This window comes from Ambystoma mexicanum, chromosome 6p, assembly GCF_040938575.1.
Source record: "Ambystoma mexicanum isolate Mex_15411 chromosome 6p, UKY_AmexF1_1, whole genome shotgun sequence".
NCBI classification, from domain to species: Eukaryota; Metazoa; Chordata; class Amphibia; order Caudata; family Ambystomatidae; genus Ambystoma; species Ambystoma mexicanum.
Window position 1 is genome coordinate 30,457,206 of NC_090935.1, and position 14,107 is coordinate 30,471,312.

Below are 14,107 nucleotides of genomic sequence, written 5' to 3' on the forward strand. Positions count from 1 at the left end.
TAGAAATCATCTGCTGCTTGTTGGGGCGGTCTGGAGGGACCCCTGCTGGTGGTGCTTGGAGATGGCGCCTGGTGTTTCCTTGCTGTGCAACCGGGCCCGTCCCACATAAAATCAAAAGTCTATTGCGAGCAGTGAAGGCCAAGGGAATTTAAATGTAATTCAAAGAAACAAAGCACAGAGTTGGGAGCCCAGCCGGATGGCAGTGGAACCCACAACCTTCTGACTCCTAGTCAGGCGCCTTATCCATTGCACCACTGGCCCCCATACCTCTGGTGCCCTCCGTTAGCTCCTAGTGCTGTTCTTCAAGGTGCCTTTCTGAAGCAGGAGCCGCTGCAATGCCTGCTGTCCTGATTTTGTAACACACAAGGCTCACGTCCTGGCACAGTTGATAAAAGCAGGCGACAGGCAGCCAATACCTGCTGTAAGAGGCTTCCTGGCCCTACCAAAGGAAAGCAGACCCGGCGGGACTTTGAAGCCACCGTCGCTGAAGCCAGCAGCCAAACGTAAACTTACATCGGTTTGAAAATGCATCTCTGGCTTGAAGGCGGGGGCAGCAGCAATCCGGGGCTCTCGGGGGTCCGCGCACTAGGCCGCTGCCTCACCTTGCCTTATCCTGGAACTCAACAGGGCCCCCCCCAAGCAAACCCTCACAGGCCCTCTGGCTTTTCTCTGGCTTGTGGGACTATTGTGATGCGTCCAGGCACACAGCACCCATCACCCAGGCATTATGACGGGAGGTGCCACTTTGCATGCAGCCTGGACCATGATCCTTTCTTCCTGCATTGCAATAGCCAAGCACACGGAACCTTTCCTTTTGGGCCAAACCAGCAGCGAGGAAGCTTGGGTCGTTGGTCTTTGCCTCTTGGTTCCATACCGGCCCCAGAACCAAACAGTTTCTTGCCAAAGTTAGAGCATAACAAGTCAACCTAGGTCAAAAGGCAGCCGATGCGCTGGCTTTTATACACTGGCCAGTTCAGCCCCAAGTGTGTGCTCGCTTCGGCAGCACATATACTAAAATTGGAACGATACAGAGAAGATTAGCATGGCCCCTGCGCAAGGATGACACGCAAATTCGTGAAGCGTTCCATATTTTTAGACACGTGCGTGCCAGGAGAGAAATACCTTTTATTGACAGAATAAAAGGGGCCCCGCTCCCGTGCTGGTCTTGTGCTTGCTTGCTTGCTCGCTGCCGCGGAAGCCCTTCCCGTTTCTCTTGATCCTCTCTGTGCTGTGCTGCACCGAGAGCGGCTGCCTTGTCCTCTGCTGGCTGCTCATTTCTATATAGCGCTTTCTATATGACCCGCCTCTAGGGGCTCATGGCAAAGAGCGCACAGCCCCTCAAGCTTCACTGCTTCTAGGCCCTACTCTTCATGAGAGCTGGCTGCCTCTAGGTGTGTGATCTCTTTACCCACTTGTGCATTCTTTGCTCAGTGTCATTCGCCAACTGCTCCTTTAAAGCAAGCGAGGGGTGGCAGGGTCTGAAAGGCAGCAGATAGCACGAGAGAGTGTGCGTGCGTGCGTGTGTCTGTGTGTATGCAAATCACCAGTCAGCCAGGGCCTGCTGGGAGCCCATTCCGCCAGGCCCACCGGCTTTTGGACAGCTCCCAGATGGTTGGAGAAGGACCAGGCTGGGTTAGGCCACGGAGCAGAGGCCGAGCCGTTCCCTGGTGCGCTTTCTGGAAATGTCTCCCTCATTTGGAAATGTGCCCCTCAGTTGCTGAGGTCCCGAGAAGGCTCGCCTGCGGCGCTCACAGAGAGGTCTCTGGCCGATCGTGGCCGATCAGGGACGTGAAGGGCTGCCCTGGGACTGTGTCCAACACAAGCCAACCCCCACCCATTGAAGGACAGGACGCACACATGCATAGAAATCATCTGCTGCTTGTTGGGGCGGTCTGGAGGGACCCCTGCTGGTGGTGCTTGGAGATGGCGCCTGGTGTTTCCTTGCTGTGCAACCGGGCCCGCCCCACATAAAATCAAAAGTCTATTGCAAGCAGTGAAGGCCAAGGGAATTTAAATGTAATTCAAAGAAACAAAGCACAGAGTTGGGAGCCCAGCCGGATGGCAGTGGAACCCACAACCTTCTGACTCCTAGTCAGGCGCCTTATCCATTGCACCACTGGCCCCCATACCTCTGGTGCCCTCCGTTAGCTCCTAGTGCTGTTCTTCAAGGTGCCTTTCTGAAGCAGGAGCCGCTGCAATGCCTGCTGTCCTGATTTTGTAACACACAAGGCTCACGTCCTGGCACAGTTGATAAAAGCAGGCGACAGGCAGCCAATACCTGCTGTAAGAGGCTTCCTGGCCCTACCAAAGGAAAGCAGACCCGGCGGGACTTTGAAGCCACCGTCGCTGAAGCCAGCAGCCAAACGTAAACTTACATCGGTTTGAAAATGCATCTCTGGCTTGAAGGCGGGGGCAGCAGCAATCCGGGGCTCTCGAGGGTCCGCGCACTAGGCCGCTGCCTCACCTTGCCTATCCTGGAACTCAACAGGGCCCCCCCCCAAGCAAACCCTCACAGGCCCTCTGGCTTTTCTCTGGCTTGTGGGACTATTGTGATGCGTCCAGGCACACAGCACCCATCACCCAGGCATTATGACGGGAGGTGCCACTTTGCATGCAGCCTGGACCATGATCCTTTCTTCCTGCATTGCAATAGCCAAGCACACGGAACCTTTCCTTTTGGGCCAAACCAGCAGCGAGGAAGCTTGGGTCGTTGGTCTTTGCCTCTTGGTTCCATACCGGCCCCAGAACCAAACAGTTTCTTGCCAAAGTTAGAGCATAACAAGTCAACCTAGGTCAAAAGGCAGCCGATGCGCTGGCTTTTATACACTGGCCAGTTCAGCCCCAAGTGTGTGCTCGCTTCGGCAGCACATATACTAAAATTGGAACGATACAGAGAAGATTAGCATGGCCCCTGCGCAAGGATGACACGCAAATTCGTGAAGCGTTCCATATTTTTAGACACGTGCGTGCCAGGAGAGAAATACCTTTTATTGACAGAATAAAAGGGGCCCCGCCCCCGTGCTCGTCTTGTGCTTGCTCGCTGCCGCGGAAGCCCTTCCCGTTTCTCTTGATCCTCTCTGTGCTGTGCTGCACCGAGAGCGGCTGCCTTGTCCTCTGCTGGCTGCTCATTTCTATATAGCGCTTTCTATATGACCCGCCTCTAGGGGCTCATGGCAAAGAGCGCACAGCCCCTCAAGCTTCACTGCTTCTAGGCCCTACTCTTCATGAGAGCTGGCTGCCTCTAGGTGTGTGATCTCTTTACCCACTTGTGCATTCTTTGCTCAGTGTCATTCGCCAACTGCTCCTTTAAAGCAAGCGAGGGGTGGCAGGGTCTGAAAGGCAGCAGATAGCACGAGAGAGAGTGTGCGTGCGTGCGTGCGTGTGTCTGTGTGTATGCAAATCATCAGTCAGCCAGGGCCTGCTGGGAGCCCATTCCGCCAGGCCCACCGGCTTTTGGACAGCTCCCAGATGGTTGGAGAAGGACCAGGCTGGGTTAGGCCACGAAGCAGAGGCTGAGCCGTTCCCTGGTGCGCTTTCTGGAAATGTCTCCCTCATTTGGAAATGTGCCCCTCAGTTGCTGAGGTCCCGAGAAGGCTCGCCTGCGGCGCTCACAGAGAGGTCTCTGGCCGATCAGGGACGTGAAGGGCTGCCCTGGGACTGTGTCCAACACAAGCCAACCCCCACCCATTGAAGGACAGGACGCACACATGCATAGAAATCATCTGCTGCTTGTTGGGGCCTTCTGGAGGGACCCCTACTGGTGGTGCTTCAAGATGGCGCCTGGTGTTTCCTTGCTGTGCAACCGGGCCCGCCCCACATAAAATCAAAAGTCTATTGCGAGCAGTGAAGGCCAAGGGAATTTAAATGTAATTCAAAGAAACAAAGCACAGAGTTGGGAGCCCAGCCGGATGGCAGTGGAACCCACAACCTTCTGACTCCTAGTCAGGCGCCTTATCCATTGCACCACTGGCCCCCATACCTCTGGTGCCCTCCGTTAGCTCCTAGTGCTGTTCTTCATGGTGCCCTCCGTTAGCTCCTAGTGCTGTTCTTCAAGGTGCCTTTCTGAAGCAGGAGCCGCTGCAATGCCTGCTGTCCTGATTTTGTAACACACAAGGCTCACGTCCTGGCACAGTTGATAAAAGCAGGCGACAGGCAGCCAATACCTGTTGTAAGAGGCTTCCTGGCCCTACCAAAGGAAAGCAGACCCGGCGGGACTTTGAAGCCACCGTCGCTGAAGCCAGCAGCCAAACGTAAACTTACATCGGTTTGAAAATGCATCTCTGGCTTGAAGGCGGGGGCAGCAGCAATCCGGGGCTCTCGGGGGTCCGCGCACTAGGCCGCTGCCTCACCTTGCCTTATCCTGGAACTCAACAGGGCCCCCCCCAAGCAAACCCTCACAGGCCCTCTGGCTTTTCTCTGGCTTGTGGGACTATTGTGATGCGTCCAGGCACACAGCACCCATCACCCAGGCATTATGACGGGAGGTGCCACTTTGCATGCAGCCTGGACCATGATCCTTTCTTCCTGCATTGCAATAGCCAAGCACACGGAACCTTTCCTTTTGGGCCAAACCAGCAGCGAGGAAGCTTGGGTCGTTGGTCTTTGCCTCTTGGTTCCATACCGGCCCCAGAACCAAACAGTTTCTTGCCAAAGTTAGAGCATAACAAGTCAACCTAGGTCAAAAGGCAGCCGATGCGCTGGCTTTTATACACTGGCCAGTTCAGCCCCAAGTGTGTGCTCGCTTCGGCAGCACATATACTAAAATTGGAACGATACAGAGAAGATTAGCATGGCCCCTGCGCAAGGATGACACGCAAATTCGTGAAGCGTTCCATATTTTTAGACACGTGCGTGCCAGGAGAGAAATACCTTTTATTGACAGAATAAAAGGGGCCCCGCTCCCGTGCTGGTCTTGTGCTTGCTTGCTTGCTCGCTGCCGCGGAAGCCCTTCCCGTTTCTCTTGATCCTCTCTGTGCTGTGCTGCACCGAGAGCGGCTGCCTTGTCCTCTGCTGGCTGCTCATTTCTATATAGCGCTTTCTATATGACCCGCCTCTAGGGGCTCATGGCAAAGAGCGCACAGCCCCTCAAGCTTCACTGCTTCTAGGCCCTACTCTTCATGAGAGCTGGCTGCCTCTAGGTGTGTGATCTCTTTACCCACTTGTGCATTCTTTGCTCAGTGTCATTCGCCAACTGCTCCTTTAAAGCAAGAGAGGGGTGGCAGGGTCTGAAAGGCAGCAGATAGCACGAGAGAGAGTGTGCGTGCGTGCGTGCGTGCGTGTGTCTGTGTGTATGCAAATCACCAGTCAGCCAGGGCCTGCTGGGAGCCCATTCCGCCAGGCCCACCGGCTTTTGGACAGCTCCCAGATGGTTGGAGAAGGACCAGGCTGGGTTAGGCCACGGAGCAGAGGCCGAGCCGTTCCCTGGTGCGCTTTCTGGAAATGTCTCCCTCATTTGGAAATGTGCCCCTCAGTTGCTGAGGTCCCGAGAAGGCTCGCCTGCGGCGCTCACAGAGAGGTCTCTGGCCGATCGTGGCCGATCAGGGACGTGAAGGGCTGCCCTGGGACTGTGTCCAACACAAGCCAACCCCCACCCATTGAAGGACTGGACGCACACATGCATAGAAATCATCTGCTGCGTGTTGGGGCGGTCTGGAGGGACCCCTACTGGTGGTGCTTCCAGATGGCGCTGGTGTTTCCTTGCTGTGCAACTGGGCCCGCCCCACATAAAATCAAAAGTCTATTGCGAGCAGAGAAGGCCAAGAGAATTTAAATGTAATTCAAAGAAACAAAGCACAGAGTTGGGAGCCCAGCCGGATGGCAGTGGAACCCACAACCTTCTGACTCCTATCCATTGCACCACTGGCCCCCATACCCCTGGTGCCCTCCCTTAGCTCCTAGTGCTGTTCTTCAAGGTGCCTTTCTGAAGCAGGAGCCGCTGCAATGCCTGCTGTCCTGATTTTGTAACACACAAGGCTCACGTCCTGGCACAGTTGATAAAAGCAGGCGACAGGCAGCCAATACCTGTTGTAAGAGGCTTCCTGGCCCTACCAAAGGGAAGCAGACCCGGCGGGACTTTGAAGCCACCGTCGCTGAAGCCAGCAGCCAAACGTAAACTTACATCGGTTTGAAAATGCATCTCTTGCTTGAAGGCGGGGGCAGCAGCAATCCGGGGCTCTCGGGGGTCCGCGCACTAGGCCGCTGCCTCACCTTGCCTTATCCTGGAACTCAACAGGGCCCCCCCCAAGCAAACCCTCACAGGCCCTCTGGCTTTTCTCTGGCTTGTGGGACTATTGTGATGCGTCCAGGCACACAGCACCCATCACCCAGGCATTATGACAGGAGGTGCCACTTTGCATGCAGCCTGGACCATGATCCTTTCTTCCTGCATTGCAATAGCCAAGCACACGGAACCTTTCCTTTTGGGCCAAACCAGCAGCGAGGAAGCTTGGGTCGTTGGTCTTTGCCTCTTGGTTCCATACCGGCCCCAGAACCAAACAGTTTCTTGCCAAAGTTGGAGCATAACAAGTCAACCTAGGTCAAAAGGCAGCCGATGCGCTGGTTTTATACACTGGCCAGTTCAGCCCCAAGTGTGTGCTCGCTTCGGCAGCACATATACTAAAATTGGAACGATACAGAGAAGATTAGCATGGCCCCTGCGCAAGGATGACACGCAAATTCGTGAAGCGTTCCATATTTTTAGACACGTGCGTGCCAGGAGAGAAATACCTTTTATTGACAGAATAAAAGGGGCCCCGCTCCCGTGCTCGTCTTGTGCTTGCTCGCTGCCGCGGAAGCCCTTCCCGTTTCTCTTGATCCTCTCTGTGCTGTGCTGCACCGAGAGCGGCTGCCTTGTCCTCTGCTGGCTGCTCATTTCTATATAGCGCTTTCTATATGACCCGCCTCTAGGGGCTCATGGCAAAGAGCGCACAGCCCCTCAAGCTTCACTGCTTCTAGGCCCTACTCTTCATGAGAGCTGGCTGCCTCTAGGTGTGTGATCTCTTTACCCACTTGTGCATTCTTTGCTCAGTGTCATTCGCCAACTGCTCCTTTAAAGCAAGCGAGGGGTGGCAGGGTCTGAAAGGCAGCAGATAGCACGAGAGAGAGTGTGCGTGCGTGCGTGTGTCTGTGTGTATGCAAATCACCAGTCAGCCAGGGCCTGCTGGGAGCCCATTCCGCCAGGCCCACCGGCTTTTGGACAGCTCCCAGATGCTTGGAGAAGGACCAGGCTGGGTTAGGCCACGGAGCAGAGGCCGAGCCGTTCCCTGGTGCGCTTTCTGGAAATGTCTCCCTCATTTGGAAATGTGCCCCTCAGTTGCTGAGGTCCCGAGAAGGCTCGCCTGCGGCGCTCACAGAGAGGTCTCTGGCCGATCAGGGACGTGAAGGGCTGCCCTGGGACTGTGTCCAACACAAGCCAACCCCCACCCATTGAAGGACAGGACGCACACATGCATAGAAATCATCTGCTGCTTGTTGGGGCGGTCTGGAGGGACCCCTACTGGTGGTGCTTCGAGATGGCGCCTGGTGTTTCCTTGCTGTGCAACCGGGCCCGCCCCACATAAAATCAAAAGTCTATTGCGAGCAGTGAAGGCCAAGAGAATTTAAATGTAATTCAAAGAAACAAAGCATAGAGTTGGGAGCCCAGCCGGATGGCAGTGGAACCCACAACCTTCTGACTCCTAGTCAGGCGCCTTATCCATTGCACCACTGGCCCCCATACCCCTGGTGCCCTCCCTTAGCTCCTAGTGCTGTTCTTCAAGGTGCCTTTCTGAAACAGGAGCCGCTGCAATGCCTGCTGTCCTGATTTTGTAACACACAAGGCTCACGTCCTGGCACAGTTGATAAAAGCAGGCGACAGGCAGCCAATACCTGTTGTAAGAGGCTTCCTGGCCCTACCAAAGGAAAGCAGACCCGGCGGGACTTTGAAGCCACCGTCGCTGAAGCCAGCAGCCAAACGTAAACTTACATTGGTTTGAAAATGCATCTCTGGCTTGAAGGCGGGGGCAGCAGCAATCCGGGGCTCTCGGGGGTCCGCGCACTAGGCCGCTGCCTCACCTTGCCTATCCTGGAACTCAACAGGGCCCCCCCCAAGCAAACCCTCACAGGCCCTCTGGCTTTTCTCTGGCTTGTGGGACTATTGTGATGCGTCCAGACACACAGCACCCATCACCCAGGCATTATGACGGGAGGTGCCACTTTGCATGCAGCCTGGACCATGATCCTTTCTTCCTGCATTGCAATAGCCAAGCACACGGAACCGTTCCTTTTGGGCCAAACCAGCAGCGAGGAAGCTTGGGTCGTTGGTCTTTGCCTCTTGGTTCCATACCGGCCCCAGAACCAAACAGTTTCTTGCCAAAGTTAGAGCATAACAAGTCAACCTAGGTCAAGAGGCAGCCGATGCGCTGGCTTTTATACACTGGCCAGTTCAGCCCCAAGTGTGTGCTCGCTTCGGCAGCACATATACTAAAATTGGAACGATACAGAGAAGATTAGCATGGCCCCTGCGCAAGGATGACACGCAAATTCGTGAAGCGTTCCATGTTTTTAGACACGTGCGTGCCAGGAGAGAAATACCTTTTATTGACAGAATAAAAGGGGCCCCGCCCCGCTCCCGTGCTCGTCTTGTGCTTGCTCGCTGCCGCGGAAGCCCTTCCCGTTTCTCTTGATCCTCTCTGTGCTGTGCTGCACCGAGAGCGGCTGCCTTGTCCTCTGCTGGCTGCTCATTTCTATATAGCGCTTTCTATATGACCCGCCTCTAGGGGCTCATGGCAAAGAGCGCACAGCCCCTCAAGCTTCACTGCTTCTAGGCCCTACTCTTCATGAGAGCTGGCTGCCTCTAGGTGTGTGATCTCTTTACCCACTTGTGCATTCTTTGCTCAGTGTCATTCGCCAACTGCTCCTTTAAAGCAAGCGAGGGGTGGCAGGGTCTGAAAGGCAGCAGATAGCACGAGAGAGAGTGTGCGTGCGTGCGTGTGTCTGTGTGTATGCAAATCACCAGTCAGCCAGGGCCTGCTGGGAGCCCATTCCGCCAGGCCCACCGGCTTTTGGACAGCTCCCAGATGGTTGGAGAAGGACCAGGCTGGGTTAGGCCACGGAGCAGAGGCCGAGCCGTTCCCTGGTGCGCTTTCTGGAAATGTCTCCCTCATTTGGAAATGTGCCCCTCAGTTGCTGAGGTCCCGAGAAGGCTCGCCTGCGGCGCTCACAGAGAGGTCTCTGGCCGATCGTGGCCGATCAGGGACGTGAAGGGCTGCCCTGGGACTGTGTCCAACACAAGCCAACCCCCACCCATTGAAGGACTGGACGCACACATGCATAGAAATCATCTGCTGCGTGTTGGGGCGGTCTGGAGGGACCCCTACTGGTGGTGCTTCCAGATGGCGCCTGGTGTTTCCTTGCTGTGCAACCGGGCCCGCCCCACATAAAATCAAAAGTCTATTGCGAGCAGTGAAGGCCAAGGGAATTTAAATGTAATTCAAAGAAACAAAGCACAGAGTTGGGAGCCCAGCCGGATGGCAGTGGAACCCACAACCTTCTGACTCCTATCCATTGCACCACTGGCCCCCATACCCCTGGTGCCCTCCCTTAGCTCCTAGTGCTGTTCTTCAAGGTGCCTTTCTGAAGCAGGAGCCGCTGCAATGCCTGCTGTCCTGATTTTGTAACACACAAGGCTCACGTCCTGGCACAGTTGATAAAAGCAGGCGACAGGCAGCCAATACCTGTTGTAAGAGGCTTCCTGGCCCTACCAAAGGAAAGCAGACCCGGCGGGACTTTGAAGCCACCGTCGCTGAAGCCAGCAGCCAAACGTAAACTTACATCGGTTTGAAAATGCATCTCTTGCTTGAAGGCGGGGGCAGCAGCAATCCGGGGCTCTCGGGGGTCCGCGCACTAGGCCGCTGCCTCACCTTGCCTTATCCTGGAACTCAACAGGGCCCCCCCCCAAGCAAACCCTCACAGGCCCTCTGGCTTTTCTCTGGCTTGTGGGACTATTGTGATGCGTCCAGGCACACAGCACCCATCACCCAGGCATTATGACAGGAGGTGCCACTTTGCATGCAGCCTGGACCATGATCCTTTCTTCCTGCATTGCAATAGCCAAGCACACGGAACCTTTCCTTTTGGGCCAAACCAGCAGCGAGGAAGCTTGGGTCGTTGGTCTTTGCCTCTTGGTTCCATACCGGCCCCAGAACCAAACAGTTTCTTGCCAAAGTTAGAGCATAACAAGTCAACCTAGGTCAAAAGGCAGCCGATGCGCTGGTTTTATACACTGGCCAGTTCAGCCCCAAGTGTGTGCTCGCTTCGGCAGCACATATACTAAAATTGGAACGATACAGAGAAGATTAGCATGGCCCCTGCGCAAGGATGACACGCAAATTCGTGAAGCGTTCCATATTTTTAGACACGTGCGTGCCAGGAGAGAAATACCTTTTATTGACAGAATAAAAGGGGCCCCGCCCCGCTCCCGTGCTCGTCTTGTGCTTGCTCGCTGCCGCGGAAGCCCTTCCCGTTTCTCTTGATCCTCTCTGTGCTGTGCTGCACCGAGAGCGGCTGCCTTGTCCTCTGCTGGCTGCTCATTTCTATATAGCGCTTTCTATATGACCCGCCTCTAGGGGCTCATGGCAAAGAGCGCACAGCCCCTCAAGCTTCACTGCTTCTAGGCCCTACTCTTCATGAGAGCTGGCTGCCTCTAGGTGTGTGATCTCTTTACCCACTTGTGCATTCTTTGCTCAGTGTCATTCGCCAACTGCTCCTTTAAAGCAAGCGAGGGGTGGCAGGGTCTGAAAGGCAGCAGATAGCACGAGAGAGAGTGTGCGTGCGTGCGTGTGTCTGTGTGTATGCAAATCACCAGTCAGCCAGGGCCTGCTGGGAGCCCATTCCGCCAGGCCCACCGGCTTTTGGACAGCTCCCAGATGGTTGGAGAAGGACCAGGCTGGGTTAGGCCACGAAGCAGAGGCTGAGCCGTTCCCTGGTGCGCTTTCTGGAAATGTCTCCCTCATTTGGAAATGTGCCCCTCAGTTGCTGAGGTCCCGAGAAGGCTCGCCTGCGGCGCTCACAGAGAGGTCTCTGGCCGATCAGGGACGTGAAGGGCTGCCCTGGGACTGTGTCCAACACAAGCCAACCCCCACCCATTGAAGGACAGGACGCACGCATGCATAGAAATCATCTGCTGCGTGTTGGGGCGGTCTGGAGGGACCCCTACTGGTGGTGCTTCCAGATGGCGCCTGGTGTTTCCTTGCTGTGCAACCGGGCCCGCCCCACATAAAATCAAAAGTCTATTGCGAGCAGTGAAGGCCAAGAGAATTTAAATGTAATTCAAAGAAACAAAGCACAGAGTTGGGAGCCCAGCCGGATGGCAGTGGAACCCACAACCTTCTGACTCCTATCCATTGCACCACTGGCCCCCATACCCCTGGTGCCCTCCCTTAGCTCCTAGTGCTGTTCTTCAAGGTGCCTTTCTGAAGCAGGAGCCGCTGCAATGCCTGCTGTCCTGATTTTGTAACACACAAGGCTCACGTCCTGGCACAGTTGATAAAAGCAGGCGACAGGCAGCCAATACCTGTTGTAAGAGGCTTCCTGGCCCTACCAAAGGGAAGCAGACCCGGCGGGACTTTGAAGCCACCGTCGCTGAAGCCAGCAGCCAAACGTAAACTTACATCGGTTTGAAAATGCATCTCTTGCTTGAAGGCGGGGGCAGCAGCAATCCGGGGCTCTCGAGGGTCCGCGCACTAGGCCGCTGCCTCACCTTGCCTTATCCTGGAACTCAACAGGGCCCCCCCCCAAGCAAACCCTCACAGGCCCTCTGGCTTTTCTCTGGCTTGTGGGACTATTGTGATGCGTCCAGGCACACAGCACCCATCACCCAGGCATTATGACAGGAGGTGCCACTTTGCATGCAGCCTGGACCATGATCCTTTCTTCCTGCATTGCAATAGCCAAGCACACGGAACCTTTCCTTTTGGGCCAAACCAGCAGCGAGGAAGCTTGGGTCGTTGGTCTTTGCCTCTTGGTTCCATACCGGCCCCAGAACCAAACAGTTTCTTGCCAAAGTTAGAGCATAACAAGTCAACCTAGGTCAAAAGGCAGCCGATGCGCTGGCTTTTATACACTGGCCAGTTCAGCCCCAAGTGTGTGCTCGCTTCGGCAGCACATATACTAAAATTGGAACGATACAGAGAAGATTAGCATGGCCCCTGCGCAAGGATGACACGCAAATTCGTGAAGCGTTCCATATTTTTAGACACGTGCGTGCCAGGAGAGAAATACCTTTTATTGACAGAATAAAAGGGGCCCCGCTCCCGTGCTGGTCTTGTGCTTGCTCGCTGCCGCGGAAGCCCTTCCCGTTTCTCTTGAGCCTCTCTGTGCTGTGCTGCACCGAGAGCGGCTGCCTTGTCCTCTGCTGGCTGCTCATTTCTATATAGCGCTTTCTATATGACCCGCCTCTAGGGGCTCATGGCAAAGAGCGCACAGCCCCTCAAGCTTCACTGCTTCTAGGCCCTACTCTTCATGAGAGCTGGCTGCCTCTAGGTGTGTGATCTCTTTACCCACTTGTGCATTCTTTGCTCAGTGTCATTCGCCAACTGCTCCTTTAAAGCAAGCGAGGGGTGGCAGGGTCTGAAAGGCAGCAGATAGCACGAGAGAGAGTGTGCGTGCGTGCGTGTGTCTGTGTGTATGCAAATCACCAGTCAGCCAGGGCCTGCTGGGAGCCCATTCCGCCAGGCCCACCGGCTTTTGGACAGCTCCCAGATGCTTGGAGAAGGACCAGGCTGGGTTAGGCCACGGAGCAGAGGCCGAGCCGTTCCCTGGTGCGCTTTCTGGAAATGTCTCCCTCATTTGGAAATGTGCCCCTCAGTTGCTGAGGTCCCGAGAAGGCTCGCCTGCGGCGCTCACAGAGAGGTCTCTGGCCGATCAGGGACGTGAAGGGCTGCCCTGGGACTGTGTCCAACACAAGCCAACCCCCACCCATTGAAGGACAGGACGCACGCATGCATAGAAATCATCTGCTGCGTGTTGGGGCGGTCTGGAGGGACCCCTACTGGTGGTGCTTCCAGATGGCGCCTGGTGTTTCCTTGCTGTGCAACCGGGCCCGCCCCACATAAAATCAAAAGTCTATTGCGAGCAGAGAAGGCCAAGAGAATTTAAATGTAATTCAAAGAAACAAAGCACAGAGTTGGGAGCCCAGCCGGATGGCAGTGGAACCCACAACCTTCTGACTCCTATCCATTGCACCAGTGGCCCCCATACCCCTGGTGCCCTCCCTTAGCTCCTAGTGCTGTTCTTCAAGGTGCCTTTCTGAAGCAGGAGCCACTGCAATGCCTGCTGTCCTGATTTTGTAACACACAAGGCTCACGTCCTGGCACAGTTGATAAAAGCAGGCGACAGGCAGCCAATACCTGTTGTAAGAGGCTTCCTGGCCCTACCAAAGGAAAGCAGACCCGGCGGGACTTTGAAGCCACCGTCGCTGAAGCCAGCAGCCAAACGTAAACTTACATCGGTTTGAAAATGCATCTCTGGCTTGAAGGCGGGGGCAGCAGCAATCCGGGGCTCTCGGGGGTCCGCGCACTAGGCCGCTGCCTCACCTTGCCTATCCTGGAACTCAACAGGGCCCCCCCCAAGCAAACCCTCACAGACCCTCTGGCTTTTCTCTGGCTTGTGGGACTATTGTGATGCGTCCAGGCACACAGCACCCATCACCCAGGCATTATGACGGGAGGTGCCACTTTGCATGCAGCCTGGACCATGATCCTTTCTTCCTGCATTGCAATAGCCAAGCACACGGAACCTTTCCTTTTGGGCCAAACCAGCAGCGAGGAAGCTTGGGTCGTTGGTCTTTGCCTCTTGCTTTCATCCCGGCCCCAGAACCAAACAGTTTCTTGCCAAAGTTAGAGCATAACAAGTCAACCTAGGTCAAAAGGCAGCCGATGCGCTGGCTTTTATACACTGGCCAGTTCAGCCCCAAGTGTGTGCTCGCTTCGGCAGCACATATACTAAAATTGGAACGATACAGAGAAGATTAGCATGGCCCCTGCGCAAGGATGACACGCAAATTCGTGAAGCGTTCCATATTTTTAGACACGTGCGTGCCAGGAGAGAAATACCTTTTATTGACAGAATA

At 55.3% G+C, this 14,107-nt stretch overlaps 8 non-coding genes across 8 annotated transcripts; all 8 read left to right on the plus strand.

The window, feature by feature from the left end:
- Positions 1–987: 987 nt before the first annotated feature.
- On the plus strand, positions 988–1,094 carry LOC138511795 (U6 spliceosomal RNA). The gene has a single exon (XR_011280692.1). It is a non-coding gene; the product is annotated as a U6 spliceosomal RNA (small nuclear RNA).
- A 1,755-nt stretch (positions 1,095–2,849) lies between these two features.
- Positions 2,850–2,956, plus strand: LOC138511797 (U6 spliceosomal RNA). Its single transcript, XR_011280693.1, has one exon. It is a non-coding gene; the product is annotated as a U6 spliceosomal RNA (small nuclear RNA).
- A 1,778-nt stretch (positions 2,957–4,734) lies between these two features.
- LOC138511798 (U6 spliceosomal RNA) lies at positions 4,735–4,841 on the plus strand. The gene has a single exon (XR_011280694.1). It is a non-coding gene; the product is annotated as a U6 spliceosomal RNA (small nuclear RNA).
- A 1,750-nt stretch (positions 4,842–6,591) lies between these two features.
- LOC138511799 (U6 spliceosomal RNA) lies at positions 6,592–6,698 on the plus strand. The gene has a single exon (XR_011280695.1). It is a non-coding gene; the product is annotated as a U6 spliceosomal RNA (small nuclear RNA).
- Positions 6,699–8,436: 1,738 nt separating this feature from the next.
- LOC138512334 (U6 spliceosomal RNA) lies at positions 8,437–8,543 on the plus strand. Its single transcript, XR_011281180.1, has one exon. It is a non-coding gene; the product is annotated as a U6 spliceosomal RNA (small nuclear RNA).
- A 1,741-nt stretch (positions 8,544–10,284) lies between these two features.
- LOC138511800 (U6 spliceosomal RNA) lies at positions 10,285–10,391 on the plus strand. The gene has a single exon (XR_011280696.1). It is a non-coding gene; the product is annotated as a U6 spliceosomal RNA (small nuclear RNA).
- Positions 10,392–12,123: 1,732 nt separating this feature from the next.
- On the plus strand, positions 12,124–12,230 carry LOC138511801 (U6 spliceosomal RNA). Its single transcript, XR_011280697.1, has one exon. It is a non-coding gene; the product is annotated as a U6 spliceosomal RNA (small nuclear RNA).
- Positions 12,231–13,955: 1,725 nt separating this feature from the next.
- Positions 13,956–14,062, plus strand: LOC138511802 (U6 spliceosomal RNA). The gene has a single exon (XR_011280698.1). It is a non-coding gene; the product is annotated as a U6 spliceosomal RNA (small nuclear RNA).
- The last annotated feature ends 45 nt before the right edge of the window (positions 14,063–14,107 follow it).